The sequence below is a fragment of the Falco cherrug genome, chromosome 8 (genome assembly GCF_023634085.1).
Source record: "Falco cherrug isolate bFalChe1 chromosome 8, bFalChe1.pri, whole genome shotgun sequence".
NCBI classification, from domain to species: Eukaryota; Metazoa; Chordata; class Aves; order Falconiformes; family Falconidae; genus Falco; species Falco cherrug.
Window position 1 is genome coordinate 63,594,070 of NC_073704.1, and position 15,377 is coordinate 63,609,446.

At 50.2% G+C, this 15,377-nt stretch overlaps 2 long non-coding RNA genes across 2 annotated transcripts in view; one reads left to right on the forward strand and one right to left on the reverse strand.

Annotated features, from left to right (window-relative positions):
• LOC114016259 (uncharacterized) overlaps window positions 1-2,155 on the reverse strand; it is a 28,509-nt gene extending 26,354 nt beyond the window's left edge. Inside the window, exon 1 of the long non-coding RNA XR_008733544.1 lies at window positions 2,034-2,155. This is a non-coding gene — a long non-coding RNA (uncharacterized LOC114016259). The remainder of the gene's footprint in view (window positions 1-2,033) is intronic.
• LOC106631284 (uncharacterized) lies at window positions 6-5,297 on the forward strand. The gene is made up of 2 exons (XR_008733543.1): window positions 6-719; window positions 2,022-5,297. It is a non-coding gene; the product is annotated as an uncharacterized LOC106631284 (long non-coding RNA).
• Window positions 5,298-15,377: the final 10,080 nt, after the last annotated feature.

Consider the following 15,377-nt stretch of genomic DNA (forward strand, 5'->3'; position numbering starts at 1 on the left):
AAATCACTCAGCCTTTGCATTGCGGTGGGCAGCCGCCCTCGGCTGGGGTGCTGCCTGGGAGCTTCCAGCTTGGGTGGTGGGTTTGCATGTCGAAGCAGAGCCCTGCACACTGAGCTGTGCTCCATGAGAGGAAACAGCTTGCGGGAAAGGTAGGAACTGGAGAAATAAGTGATGCCTCGAAAAAGCTGCCGCAGGAGGAGACAAGCTGAGGAGGGAAGTTCCTGAGATGGAACTGCACCAAACCGCAGGAGCTGCTGTGCAGACGGGCGCTGGGGCACAGTGCTGTCAGGGGTGCTGCTCCTGGGGGCACTCAGGGTTTGGGAGGCACCAGCTGTGCCTTCATCTCTCACAGCTTGGCCCTCACTTTTATTTAAAAGCACGTCTGGGTGTTGCACCCTGTTAAGCTGTGTATCTGGGAGATTGTCAGCCAGAAGCTGGAGCTTATCCCTGTGCCAGAGCCATCTCTCTGCTCTTCATGGCACAGAGCTCCCATCTCTGTTCACACTTCTCATTATACACAATTTGCCTTAGTTTCATTGCTCAGGTAGCCATAAACTCCAGAGCTTCACACGGCTCCCCACTTTGTTCCTAGCCAGCAGCCAGCCCCGTGCCAGTCACTTCGCAATGCTCTGAGCCATCGCACAGGGCAAGGCGGTGGAAAGCCCAGCGTGCTCGGACACCGCCAGCTCCTCCTCGCTGCAAGCTGGATGGTGGGCAAGGTGTGTCCTGCCCAGGTGCTTAAACATTATCTCAGGTCATAGGGAAAGCGGATCTTATGCAGCTACAGCATTTTAAGAGGAATATGGGAAATTATTTTTCACAGTGAGCTGGGTAGGCTGGAATGTATAAACTTTTGGGCAGCAGAGACTATCAAGGACTTCTGCAGCTGTTGGTGGAGGACTAAAAAATAAATTTAGGTTCCCTGATCTAAGTTTTCATCTTCCAACTGGACTGCAAGGAGAGAATTTTTGTCTTGGAAATGACTTCAGGACAGCAGCATTAGAAAAACACTGTTGTCCATCTCCACATTTTGCCATGGTGAAGCTTCCTGCAGGGCGGACCCTGCTGCCCACCTGTGCTGGTTTTGGCTGGGATAGAGTTAATTTTCTTCTTAGTAGCTTGTGAAATGCTGTGGTTTGGGTTTAGTATGAGAGTAATGTTGATAACACGCTGCTGGATTTGGTTGCTGCTGGGTAACATTTGTGCTAAGTCAAGGACTTTCCAGTTTCTCAGGTCTTGCCAGCTAGAGGGCTGGAGGGGCACGGGACTTTGCAGGGGACACAGCCAGGACAGCTGGCCCAAACTAGCCACAGGGATATCCATGCCAGAGGATGTCATGCTCAGGATATAACCTGGGGGGAGTTGGCTCGAGGCCCCGATCGCTGCTGGGGTCTGGCTGGGTATCAGCCAGTGGGTAGGGAGCATCACTTGGGGCTTTTCCCTTGGGGTTTTTTCCTCTCTCCTGTTTCCTTTCCATTACAGTTGTTGTGGTTATTTATTTCAATTATTAAATTGTTCTTCTCTCAATCCATGAGTTTTACTCTTCTTCTGGTTCTCCTTCCCATCCCAGGGATGAGGTACAGGGGAGCGAGTGTCTGGGTGGCACCGAGTTGCCAGCTGGGGTTAAACCATGACAGCGCCTCTCATGGGATAGTCTCTAGCATGAGGAAGATGACTGTGCTTCCCCCCTGCAAGGGAATATGGCCAGAATAAGGTTGTGAGACAGGAGGGTGGTTGGCAGGGTGTAGGCAGACCTGACAGCAGCTGCTTAAGTGATGGTGTTTGGAGAAAAGTTTTATAAAATACACCAAAAGTAACATGCTGTCAGCTGTCTTGATGCCAGTGTTGTAAAAACATGTATGTATACATATATATTTATGCTTATACACAACACTTGCAAGGAGAATGGGTATCAGCATGTGAAGAAATGAATACGCTTTGGCAAAGAAGGAATACCTTTTATCAGCAGATCTAGAAATACAGTAATAGCCAGGACATTAACAGTGTCGCTTTCCTTACAGCGCTTGCTGCACAGTTCATAGCCAGAGGAGGCATGGGATGAAGGCAAGGCTGGGAAACCTCTGCCCTTGGAAGCAGGGATGCGGATTCTCGTGGAGCAGCAGCTGATGGCCAGCACGCCCAGCAGCTCTGGCCAGTGGCTGGTGGCTGTCTGATGGGGGGACACCGCAGAGAAAAGCAGAAGAAAGGTGGTTGAGTTAGTCCTGTATCTGGATTCAGGTTCACAGCCATAGACTTTGCAACTGATAAAGATTAAGATCTAAATTTTGGCATTTCTCATGCATTCCGTAGCCAGAACATAGCCTGTGCCCGCTCTCCGTAAGAGCGGTAGGAATGCTGATGTGCCAGCTGTGTGGTTTTATGTCAGTTCCAGAGAAGTAGATTAATTTCCATGGAACCAGCCGACTGCCTTGGCACCCACTGTGTTGTGATGGGGATGAAAGACATTTTCTGCCTTACGTCGCCTTGCTGTCAGCGGTTTTAACCTCGCTCACACGTCCGTTACTGCTTGATTTATCTTCACTGACATTCAGACTCTGACCCTACTGAGACTATTATCAGACCGTCTCTGGATTTCAGTGGCCAAGTGCTCCAAAGTGGGGGCCCCCAGCAAGGGCTTCCCCTGCCTAACACAAAATAAAGACCAGCCTCTGCTGAACTAATTCATCCCACTTCAATCCCTCTCTTCAAGAGGTCCCTTTGCCCTCCTGGAACCACCTGGGTCATTAGAAATTGGCTTTTGAATGTACTGGAAGTGGAGACTTTGTATTCCCACAGGCACATGGGGGTATGGTGGAATGCATGTGTGCACTCTATTTTAATAATCTAGCCTTTTGGGGTTGTCAGATTTTTTGCAGGAGGTTTGAAACAGGGACCAGTTATCTCACACCAGGCACTGGGTCCTCATTTAACTAACTGTGCAACTTGGTGTAGACTTCTTATCCTACAATACGGGACTAAATTAGACTAGACTATAGCCAGGTATTATTTATAAAGCATTTGGTAAGTAACATCTGCTGCACTGAAGATTAAATTAAGGATGTTAAAGAAGAGTTTAGAGAAAACAGGTTTTGAGGAGGAAAAAAATCTTTGTCGATACTTATTTTCATTTGGATTTCAAATTTAAATTTCCTCAAAGATGTTGGCAGGGTTAATTTCTCCTTTGTCCATGCAATATATTTGTTCATATATGCCATTATAAAGCTCCTTTCAAGCTGACTATTATACTGGAATACAGCAAAACCCAAATTTAAGATATGAAACTGGAGGAGACTGTATTTCATACTGCATAAAATGCACTTCTGGAATTTTCTGTTCTTCTTTTCTGCAGTATTGCAAATGCCTTTATAAAGTATCATGACTGATGAGCTAAAAAAAAAAAAAAAAAAAAAGGGAAAAAAATAACACCAAACCTGTGGCTTTGGACATATTCACTTCAAGTTTGTGGTTGACATTTCCCAGGCTGCTTAGAGGTGAGCGTAAGTTCAGTCATCGCACTGCTGCTGCTTCACCAGTCTCTGCTGCTGTTTCTAAATGACTCCGATAAAATACTGTGAAAAGTGGATCTGTGGTAAATTGCATCATCCTCGTTATGTGTTTTAAGATGGTGACACACCACAGAACCTGTGTGCCTGGGTGACGGCCAGCCTCCCTGCACTCCTCCACCCCCGCAGCAGCCACCGGGCAGCCCAGGGTGGGTGCAAGCCCCCTGCGTTCCGCTGTGCTGTAACCGCACAGCCCTGCCGCTCCAGCCATGCTGGTCTCCTTTGCCGTGGAAATTCTGCATTAGCTAGTGGTCATGGAGACAGCGGCTTTCTCTGATGGAAGGTAAAGGGCTGCTCTGGGTGGAAGTCCCCAGCCACCGCATGTGCTCCCCAGCAGCTGCAAGTGTCCAGGTGCTCTGGACCCAGGAATCCTGGAGCAGCACTTCACTTTCTAACTGGCTCTCACTGTCCTGAACTGGGCAACCGCTCGTTAAACCCCTTTCCTTCCAAAATACAAAGAGCTTTCTCCTCCTTAATCTTTGAGAGGTTTTACTTTAACCTCATTAAACCTCATCGCCAAAACCCAAAGCAGATTGAGCAAAGCAGCTGATGGGTGTGAATGAGAGTTACAAGCTGACACTGAAGAAATGCAATAAAACAGCCTTTCCATACGCATCTTTAAACAACGTACATCGCCATCAGTTCCAATAGGAAGAAGTGGGGAGTCCCTGTTTGGCAGAATTCTTAGAAGTTAAACCAAGCCGAGCCTCTGGGTACAGGCCAGGCTGTTGTCTGCTGGCTCACTGCATGCGTTTTGTTGTTGTGGTGCTGGGAGATATTTATGTGGTTTATTTGTATATAAATATAAGAAAGCAGAAACATAAACCCTCCTGTGTACTTGGCTATTCTAAAATAAACCCACGAGACTACTTATTTTAAGGGAAGTAATGCAAATGCTATGACCATAGCGAGTGCCAGTGTCCCTGCTCACAGCCTGTCCCTGTGGGTACGAGTCGGGGGTTGCGTTATTCTGGGGGTGTCCTGTGATTCCCCATGTGCAAACCTGATACACACCCATATCCCAAAGCAACTCCTGGTGCTGTAGGTGTATGTTAGGTGCTTCAGCCCAGGAGCTGCGTTGCTGGGCAGGGGTTCAGGGCTAATTTGCACTGGCTCTTCTGTAATGCATCCTGGCACCTGCCTGCATTTGGGCACCAGACTGCAGCATGTCTCCTGGACCCACGGTGCTCTTTGCACCTTGCTTCTATCATTACACGTTCATTTAGTAAACCAAAATAGTCCTTAGTACTAAGGACAAGCAGCAGATCCTTTTGGTTTTAGTGTTTTCTCCCCTGGGTAGAAAACTAGCCAAGCCTGCTAGCAGTAAGCCAGACTTTGCAGCTGAGAGATTCCCTAGTGCAGTCTTTGCGCAAGAGGGAAAACAATGTCTTGAATAAGAAGTTCCCCGTGAATCAGTCCCCATGTGGTGGTGTCTCTCCATTGGTACCCTGATACCCTTGGCAATGGAGCCTGGCTCACACCTCTCGCTTTGCCACCTGCTGTAAAGCAGGAGGGATCATGCGTGAAAGGGGGTGCCTGGATGTGAAACCAGCTGAGAAATATCCCGGCCACTTCTCTTTTCCCACCAGCAGATATTGCTTCAGTTCCCATTTCCCAATACTGCCTCGTTCATCGCCTTCAGCCCATTTTCACCAGCTGCTTGCCAAGGATTTCTGAACCTTAGACCAAGACATACTTGAGCTATTTTAAATTAAATCTTTGATATTCCTTTTGGATTTTGTCTTCGAATGGGCATCTGTCGTCCTTTCTACAAATTTTTCCCCTCTTTTATGACTACAAGCAATACAGGCTAGACTAAGATATTTACACCATGCTATCTGCAGGGCTGTGGCTACAAAAATAATCTCTGTCCTCCTCACGTCTTGCCTACACCCTCCTTTTCCCCACCCTTCCTTTTAGCTAGACCCTTCCGCCAGCTTTCTCTTTTATCAAGTGCCACTTCCCTGCCCTTTAAATATTAAAAGGACACCAACTTGTATCTCAAATACCCTGTAAAATTTGTGACTCTTAGGCCATTAGGAAATTGCTGGGATACTTGTAGTGAATCAGCCTGGAGTTGGCTGAGCAATACTTGCAGTCCTGCTCCGATCATCTCCTCGCTCCATTGCTGCTGCTGCTGCTGCGAGTTTGTGTCTTTTATCAGGGCTGGTCCCACCATGGTGCCCAGGGGCCTCATCAGGGCTGGTCCCACCACGGATGGTGCTGTCGTTCGGGGATCATAGGGCACAATGGTGTGGAGGGGGAGGAAAGTGGTTCTTCTGATGGTGCAACACCCACCGGGGTCTGGGTGTGAATTTCTGCTCCTACAGTGCTCGGGTGTTCTCTGCCCCAGGCTGTCAGACCAAACATACCTCGTATCTGTAGAGACTATCACAGTCCAATGCTGATTTTGGCCGGGAGCCTCACTACTGCTTCAACATAAAAAAATCTGTAAGAGTTGGGTTGTTTCCAAGAGACCCTTCGTCAGGCACTACCCAAAAGGAGCAGCTTCAGCCCCAGACTGGGGGCTGGCAGCCCAGCTCTGCATCACTGAGCTGGTCCCTCTGCACCCTGGGCATCCCTGCACCCCACTGCCAGCTACGGCTGGCACCAAAGCTCCCCCCGGAGACCCGCTCCTGCACCCCTGGGCTTTGTGCCTGATGGTAAACCAGGCAGGAAAGCAGCGGGAAAGATCCGGCTGGACACGGTGGGGGCTTGGGCCCCAGCTCCTGAGTGTGCTCAGCTGGCCCCGAGCAGCTGCCGGGGCTGCCGGATCGCCAGAACCCCCCAGCCCCCACCTTGCCGCTATGATTTTCAGAGCTGTAAGGAAAAGGAAATAGGAAGTAGAGCTGCTGTGATGCATTTCTGTACACCACTGGGTTCTGGTACAGCTCAAATGTGTTGCTCTTTACCTTGCAAGTATTTTTTGTTGCCATTTGCATCTGAATGCTGTAATCAGCAGGTGCAGCTCTTCACCCGAGCCACACCAGGTTTTCCTGGGGCACTTTGGCCAGGGGCATCTCTCCGTAGCTGCACCCAGCTGTCAGGGGTTTTGCAGTGATGTCATTTAGCAGAGTGAGGAGGGAAAGGAGCCAGTAGATTCATTTATCTGAAAGCAGGGCTGCCGGGGGAGCGTGGGCCAGCGCTGCAGAGCCTGGCCGGGGGTGCGCGGGGTCTGTCCCTGTGGTGACCTGGGCTGGCAGCCCGCATCACATCCACACCAAGTTCTGGGGCGTTTTTATTGCTTGTTACCTAAGGGTGCAAGTGGTTGAGGGGAAACTGGGAGCCAAGTCCTGATGGTGGGGCTGCACTGGTTTGCTCATATCTAGGGCTTGGAGAGGTGACCCCAAGCTAATTGAGTGGGACGCTGGGGTGGGAAGCAAGGGCGGGTAAACTACAGGGTCTGGGGCTTCATAACTCTTGATCTGGGGTTTCTAATGGCTGTTTCGGAAACATATCTAAGGAAATTTGCATCTTGTTATTTGAGCATGTGGCTTAAAACTGCTGCAGTCATTCTTGGGTTTAATCCCATTTTACCCTCAGAAGGTCAGTAAATACACGGTCACATCCCCGCAGTGGGTGCTGTGGGCATCGGGGGGCTGAAAGGCATCGCTGGGTGCCCTGGGCAGGGGGGGAGTGTTGGTGGAGCCCCCTGGACAGGTGTGTCTCTGGCACATTAAGATTGTTATGTTTTAAGGCAAATTGAAACTGTTTCTTTTTTGTTATTGTTTATTCATAACAGAAGCCAAACTATTGGCTCTAGGTGTTCTTGTTTATTTTGGTTTGGTTTATTTCTTCTCAGTATTTCTGGTTCTTCCTCTCTCTCTCTTTCCCTGCACCTGTTCTTTGTTCCCACTGTACAGGAGCTTCTGTGTCTGTTTCTCCTGCGGTGCTGTGGATATGGGGCCAAGCCTGAGGGCGGGCAATGCCTGTCCCTGGGGCAATGGGAGCATCATGCAGAACTCCCAAGGCACCGAGTGCCTCTTTCTAACCCGTCTGTGCCAATTGCCCCTCTCTCCTATATACCTCAGTAAGAAATGAGGAACTGTCTACTGTGGCTTATTCTAGTAATAATGGGCATTGAAGGAGCCCTCAGAGAAGCTTCCCACATTGTATAGAGGGCAAGGCATCTCTTGTGCTTTAGTTTTTCTGTATCTAGATTACTTTGGGAGGTTTCCTGAAAAATTAAAAGCACTTGTGAGCACAGCTGCAATGCGACCAAAGCCCAGGGCAGGCGGACTTTGCAGAAATGTTGGCTGTGCTTCCCTCGGGGAATCTCAGGAGACACAAACAGGGGGGACCAGATGGACTTCTGCATCTTCCAGCAGCTGCAGCAGCAGCCTGTGAAGGTTATCCCCCCCCTTACAATTCAGTGAAAGCCTGTGGTATGGTATTTCTTGGTGCAGAGTGGTGGGGACTTGCTTGTTGATGGTCTGGCTTTCCTCAGATAGTAAGTTTACAGTCTTTTTTTTTTTTTTTTGAGTTAAGGCAAATATTAAGCCAGCACTTCAGAACACCATAGCTAGTAGAAATGCCATGTAAAGTCTGATTGGGATTTGCCCCTGCTTTTGAAGCTGGTATAGATGGTTTCACCTGGGAGCTTTATGCTGTTGCACTTCTGTGCAGCAGAGAAACATCATATAAGTGAGGGAACGGCCACCGATACCTGTATTTCCATGGCTGTGAGGTGTGGAGGAACAGGAGACTTACTACCAGACCTTAGCTGAGACATAATGAAAACCTGGGAATAAAATAGCTCTTCTAAAAGCATGGTCTGGAAGCTAGCTGCTGATTAGAGATGATAAACAGATGGTAAATCAGTGCACGAAGCAGGAGAAAGCAATGAGCTTCTTGTGAGCTGCACCACCTGCAATGATCTGCTTGCTGTTGGAAGAACATAGCAGCATAGCCTTGCAGGATAATTCACATGGGAAGGGACCTTAGGAGGACTCTAGTCCAACCTCCTGCTCAAGCAAGGTCAGCCCAAGTTGCCTTGGGCTGTTTCCAGTCTTGGAAACCTCCCTGGGTGAGCTGTCCCACTGCTGGGCTGTGCTTGCAGGAACAAACAGCCCCTGGTACCCAGGCTGACCCTGTCACTCCAGTTTTTCCCTCTTGTCTCTGGTGCTCTTACCATGCACCCTGGGAGGAGCCCGGCTCCATTTTCTCAACAAGCCCCCCTACAGGAGGGTGCTATGAGCCCCCCCAAAGCCTCTCCTCCAGCAGAACAAGCCCCCCTTGCCCTCTCCTCTTGCAGCAAGGGCTCCATGCCCCTGGTTGTGCTGGTGGCTTCAAGCTTTTTGGACTTACTGCTCCAGTTTGCCAGTCTGTCTTCTACCATTGGGAACTCAAAAGTGGACATGGTATTGTAGATATGACCTACTGAGTGCTGCACGAAGGAGATAATCCTTTCCTTGGATCTACTGGGTATGCTTCTGTTTGTGCCTGTTGATGTGGAGGTCTGAATAGACAAGTCTGTGTGAAACAGAGACCCAGGCAGGAGGTGACCTGGTGCTCTGAGGTGAAGAGCAGAGCAGGGAAAGCGCTGAACTCGGGCAGGAATCATGGACACGCTGAGTTCAGTGTTCCCTCAACTGCAGCAGACTGGGATGGAACTGTACCCATGCCCTCCAGGCACAAACCCTCCCATGCTGATGACTGACACCAGCAATCAGCCTTTCCCCTGTGCTCCTCACAAGTGTTGTGAATGTTGGTGAAGCATATTTTTAAGTGGAGAGATATATATATATATATATTTATAATGTGTTTTTTGCACAGGAGACCTCCCAGGAGCTCCACTGGGTAGGGGGTTATGCAAATCCAATGCTCCCCAAGCATGGAGCTCTGTCTCCTTGTCTTCACTGCAAGTGTAGTGGTGGCCCTGGGCAGCGCTGTCTGCTGGGCACTTGTTGGGTGTGGGCTCAGTGGGATAATCAACGAGTGCCTGGAGGGGTAAGAGCAAAAATAAATGCTTATGCAGTGGTCAGCCTGCCAGACTCATGGGGTCATGAGTAATGGCCAAGTCACTTCACATCTCGCCAACTAGGTGAGGAAGGAACGGATAAATCCGTATTAGCTGTAGGGAAAAGAGGATACCCAAGGAAACAAGTTTTTGGTTTTTCAGGTACGGCCTTCCCTGGTGCCCTCAGGCACTTCTCACCATGCTCCTGCTGCAGCAGCATCAGACTGCACGCTCCAGTTAAGCATGCTGTAGAAACACTTTGCTAGAAAGTGGTTTAGGCTAAAGCTCTGCTGGCTCTACAAGCATTTTTACTGCCACCACCCCAAGCAAGATGGAGTTTTCAATTACAGACTCACAAACAGCCACACAGGACGCACCCTGATTTATGCATTAAATACCAGGAAAGGCTTAAGTTATGTTTGTCACTTAGCAGATGGTGACGGTTGCTCCAGCATATGAAATATTTCATGCCTGACACTTCAATTCAGGAAACAGTGGTTTGCTCAGCAGAGGTGCAGGAGGCAGCAAGTTGTTATCAAGTACAACATTAACCTTTCTCATCATTTTTTTCTCAATTTACTGAGTTTTTCCCAAGCAGAAAGCTGTATTGGGCTCTGTGCAGAGGGCAGTGGTGTAGCCCAGCCAGTACGTGTAGGCGGGGGGCACCCACAGCAGGGGATGTGTCCCTAGTGCCAGGCTCTTGAGTGTTTGGTTGGGTTTTTGACACGGTAGCAAGTTCGTTTTCCTGCAGGGCTGGGCTCACGTCCTGCAGACCTCAGTTGCTGAGGTTCCTGTTCCTCAGACACAAGGTGCCTGAGGTTTGCTGAACCACAGCGAGTTTATTGTGAAACTATGCCACCAAAGTGGCTCCAGCTGCCCCTGCGTTGTTATTCTTTAAAGTAGGGTGAAGTCAATCCCTTCCAAGCCCTTGCCAAGCAGTCGGAAGGTAAGTGCAGGGCTGTGCTGAGCAGGTGCTGTGCCCATCCCATGGGTGGGACGGCACCAGCTGGCCTCCTGCACCATCCTCTTGACTTCAGGAGAGAGCTGTGGTAAGGACAACACCTGGGTCCTCTGTCTCACAGTCTGCCAGGTCCTACACTGAAAGCAAAAAGAAAAAAGCTGGCAAGGGTCTTCTCCTTGCCCTCACAAGGGCCATGTGAGAAGGTCACAGAAGTGATGGAGCAGCTCCTTCCCCCCAGGGGCCGTGGCGATGCTGGAGCACAGCCCCCCACTGCCTGCTGGCACAGCCGCCTCCACCGCTTCTGCGGCTGCCAATACCTGCTCGTGCCTAAAGCAGCCGGCACGGGTTCAGCAGAGCTGGTAACTCTGCGAGAGCTGTGGAGCTGGGGCACTGCAGGTGAGCCGGGGCTCCCTGCAGGTGGCCTTCAGCCAGCCTCTTCAGGATGGCCAGGGATGCAAAATCCCTGCAGGAGCCAAGCAGTGAAAAGGAGCTGGTTGCTGGAAGTGGAGCATAGCCCACTCGTGCCTCTCCCTGGGGTGCAGAAGGGTGCTCGGCAGTTCCCAGGGCAGCAGGGAAACTCGTCTGCTGCAGCATGAGCCTCACAGTCCCCAAACCTGGCTTGGGCTGTAGGTTTTTCTTGTTCGTGGCAAGCACCTTCTCCAGGGCAGTTAGCTGGTTTCCCTGAAATGCAGAAATTTTGCCTTTACTTAGATCTGACTATAAAGCACCACACAATGTTTACGTGGCACAGCATCAGCGCTCCAGCCTCGGCACTGGGAAGAGTGGGGCATCAGCCATGGGGTGCCCTGTGCGGCTCCTGCGCCCCAGGCAGGGTCCTGCTGCTGTCCCTGCAAAAGGGCTGATGGCAGAGTCATTCCTGATCCGGGGGACACCTCCTTGAAGGGCCACGGGCTCAGCCAGGCTGTGCTTCTCCATGACAGGAGATGACACCCTGCCGTGGAATACAGAACGATGTTATTTCAAGGCTTCCTCATACCTATGTGCAGTTCAAGGGTTGTCCGCACTCCCTAACCCTTGGGTGCTGGCAGTACATACAGGTGCATGCACTGTAATCAAAGCACTCAGTGAGTTGCTTCTCTAAAGATGCTAATTATGCAGAATGTTTGCTCCCTGTTTATCACGAGTAAAATGCTGGAGGAAAGTGAGCTGGAATCTTTCCCCTGCTGATCTGTTCATCAAGAATGGGGATGAGGGGCTCAGACTGTGCTTCCACCAAAGCTCTTCATGCTTTTCCATGAGGAATTGCTATTTTAAGGGAGGAGAATTTTCCTGGAGGTAGGAATTATATTCATGCTTTGCCTTGGCTTTGCTGTCAGCACATGCACATGGCTTTTATGTGCCACTGCCCATCCCAGAGCCAAGGCACAGGAGGTGCTCAGCCGCAGCGACATCGGGTTCTGAACTGTGGGGACGAACCCAGCAGCAAATGGGATCCGGGAACTCAGGCCCAAAAATGAGTCAGTGCTGTGTGTAGCTGGGAAAGGGTATAATCCAGGTAGGCCCAAGACTTTTAAAAATCATTGGGAAAAACTTCTGTTGCCTTTATCTCTAAGGGAAGACAACAGTAAATCAGCTAGGAAAGGGCATGTCCAGTAATAGTGCCTTAATTAAACACACCACCAACCTGAAATTTGGTCAATCACAAGATATATAGGTCCAAGAACATTCCTATTCATTACAGTGGGTTTTTAAAATCCTTTTCCTCTTGTTGATGATTGCTTTCCTCTCCCTGCCTCATGGAGAAAAAGCCAGTCAATGAGACAGGCTGATCACCCGTGCATGGAAATTGCATGCAAGCTGTGCTGGTTTGGACCATTCCCCTTGGCTAATCTGGTAGTGTTTCGCACAGCAGCTAGGAAGCACATTTCTGATGTAGCCAGTTGTAAAACTTCTGCAGCTCTTGTGGTCCACGTAATATTCTGTAGGCAACATCAAAGATGTTTTTGGTATAGCTCAGATGCAGTTGATGGTTGCTGTGAGCTTGATGGATGTTATGCATTAGTAGATACAAACTACATGAGATTTTTTGATATCGTGCAGCTTGTGCTGGCACGCCGCCCGTGATGATACAGCCATCACGTGAACATTAGGCAAATGAAGTGCGGCTTTGCTGTGGAGCCAGCCTGTGTCAGGTGAGCTGGGACCTCGCCGTAGGGTGGGGGCGGGAGGCATGTGGAGCTGCAGGGCAGAGCAAATGGTGGCGTGAATCACTCGCCCCAAGACAGGTTGCCCTGGTACATCCCTGGGAAAGTCTGTCCATGGGCTCCCAGAAGCGTGAAGCACTGCACATGGAGCTGGAGGAAGCCCAGTGAGGCTTTTCCAAAGCTGATGGCAAAGGATTGCTCTGGGCAGGAATGGCAGCTGCTTAATTATTATTTCCGTGTGAAACGTATATGTGCTAACATGGTTCAATTGCTGATTTTAAATAGTGCTGCTGGTAATCTCTGCAAACTCCCTCCAGAATTTTTTAAAAACATCCTAAAATCCAGCCACAAGGCCGGGAACAGGCCAGCACAGTCCACGCTCAGCTCTCTGCTCCCTCCGCTTTCCTCAGTGATAAAGTTGGTGAAAACAAAGTTGTACCTGTCTGGACTTGGCTTCTCAATTAACAACTTCTGCCTGAAGACTGTTGGTGAAATCTTTATAGGACTCAGTTCATGACAGAACAAACTCAGTGAAACGTATTCTTGCAATGCAGATATTAAGACTGGGCATGTTCAGTGTTTATGCCTGTGGTTAGCCTGGGTCTGGTTATTTAATAGCCCTGCTGCAAATAGCTAATAGGCGTAATGCTTGTGCTGGATTCGTTTTGAATTAGGGCCAGCATCCTTACGCTGTTTTCTGTTCTTCATGCTCTGTGCTGTCACTGCTAAACCACCACATGCTTTGAAAGGAACAAGGACTTCCATCTATTTTCTGGTCGCCCAGAGCTCCTCAGACCATTTCCCCATTCTCCTTCTAATGAAACTGACCTTTTAACCACTCCCTTGCTTTTGTATTTTTAACCATTGGTCCATGCAAACAGAAAACAAAGTCCTTCCTTTTGCCAGTGGCTGGTGAGGCAGCCTGTTTCTGCTAAGGGAGTTGTGTAAAGCTGGTGAGGTTGAATTCCCCTGGAAGATCCCCAGAAGCTGCTGCACACATCTCCGCTTGCCTCAGCATTTCTGTGCTTTGATGCTGTGGCCACGTGCCCGCAGCATAGCATGTCGCGGCCGGGCAGTGGGGAACAATGCACAATAGGCAGGAGCGCCTGAAGTGCGACATTTCCTATACCAAAATAGGTCATGAGTTCATCTGCGACGGCTGAGCATCCTCCGTGCAGGCACCTACAGTCATTGTTCAGGATGCTCGTGGTGTCCAAGTAATGCATGTTGCTGCTGCTGTGACCCAGGATGCTGGGACCTGACCCTGGATGCTGTGTGTCAGGTAAGAGCCGCCAGCAACCTGATGTGCCACAAGCTCAGCCACCTCCTCCCCACTGGCTTTTGGTGGTTGAGGAGACATCAGTGAGGTGCAAGAGGTGGGTCTGCGCTGGGCAGACTGGCAGCACCTCACCCCTAATCCTTCCTGGCATCCCTGGCCTGTGGCAGCAGCTGCACCCAGCCGGGTACCAACTGTCTGGCTCTTCAAAGGCTTCACAGTGAAGTTTCTGTATGAATCATGAGCAAAACAAATGAGGTGGATCATCCTGAAGAGAATGAAGAGAGCACAACCAGCCTGGGTCTGCTGTCCTGTTTGCTGTGCAGATTGGATTCCTTATTCCTGGAAATCTCCTGATAACCATTGATCAAATGCCTATTCCATCCGTGCATTTGTCCTGACTTCATTTATCAGCTTTATATATATAGCAGAAGGGATGACTAGCTGCCTCTACTCGTGCAGGGGCAGAGCCTGGTGACTTCTGGCACCTGGGTCCCAGCCCGCAGTGATTTTGTACAGGTGGGTGGTGAGATCTGCCCCCTTGCCCACTCCCTGGCCCTCATCATCTCACCCTGTGACTACAGACCCTCCTGGCTGCCCCCTGCTCCTCGTTGCTCCTGTCATGCTGTCTGTGACCTGGCATGGCTCTTTACCCGGGTCAGCCAGGCACTTAGCGGAGCCAGTATCCGATCGCTGGTGCCTGGCCACCCCACGTCCTTGGTACTGTGGTTTGAAGCCCCTGCTGGGCCAGCTGGTGACCAGTTACCTCCATCAGCGGGGTGAGCAGGTTCTCTAGGTTTTAGGTGATTTACAGCTTCTGCTGGCTTGGGTTCATGTCTGAGCATCCAGCTTGGTGGCAGCGCAAGCCATGCCCGTGTCTGAGCTCTGGAAAGGTCCATGGGAAGCTTTCCCCATCCCTTCCCAGCTGCTCCCTGGGGTGGCCACCTGCAGCCCAATGTGGCAGGGAGCCAAGCTGCATCCTGAATGTTATCAGAATTTGCATCCTGACGTTATCAGAACAGGCAAGACCCAAGGTTAGAGGGGGATGACTTGGTGTGCAAGTAGCCTGAGCTACACGCACCATGGTGCCTGCACGAACACACTGGTGTTACCGCCTTGTTTCTTCCATGCATGGGAAGGCTGGGAAGGGACAGGTGTGAGTTTAACTGGGAGAGAAACATTGTAGGGGGTGGAAAAATGTGGAAAGAAGAGGAGCTCTGAAATGTGGTGCTGTGGTGGCTGAAGCACTTGGCGTAGAAGAACAGGCAACTCAGAATTTGTCCATGAAAACATGGCTTTCCAGTACTTTTAGAAAAACTTTTTCCCCTTCTAAGCTCTGAAAGGGACTTTTCTACAGGTAACACTTCTTCCCTTGGCCCTCCCAAGCCTTTGGGAGAGAAATTTCTGTCCTCCTTGTGTTGTGTGTGCAAACATGGGGGGAAAAGTGGACCCT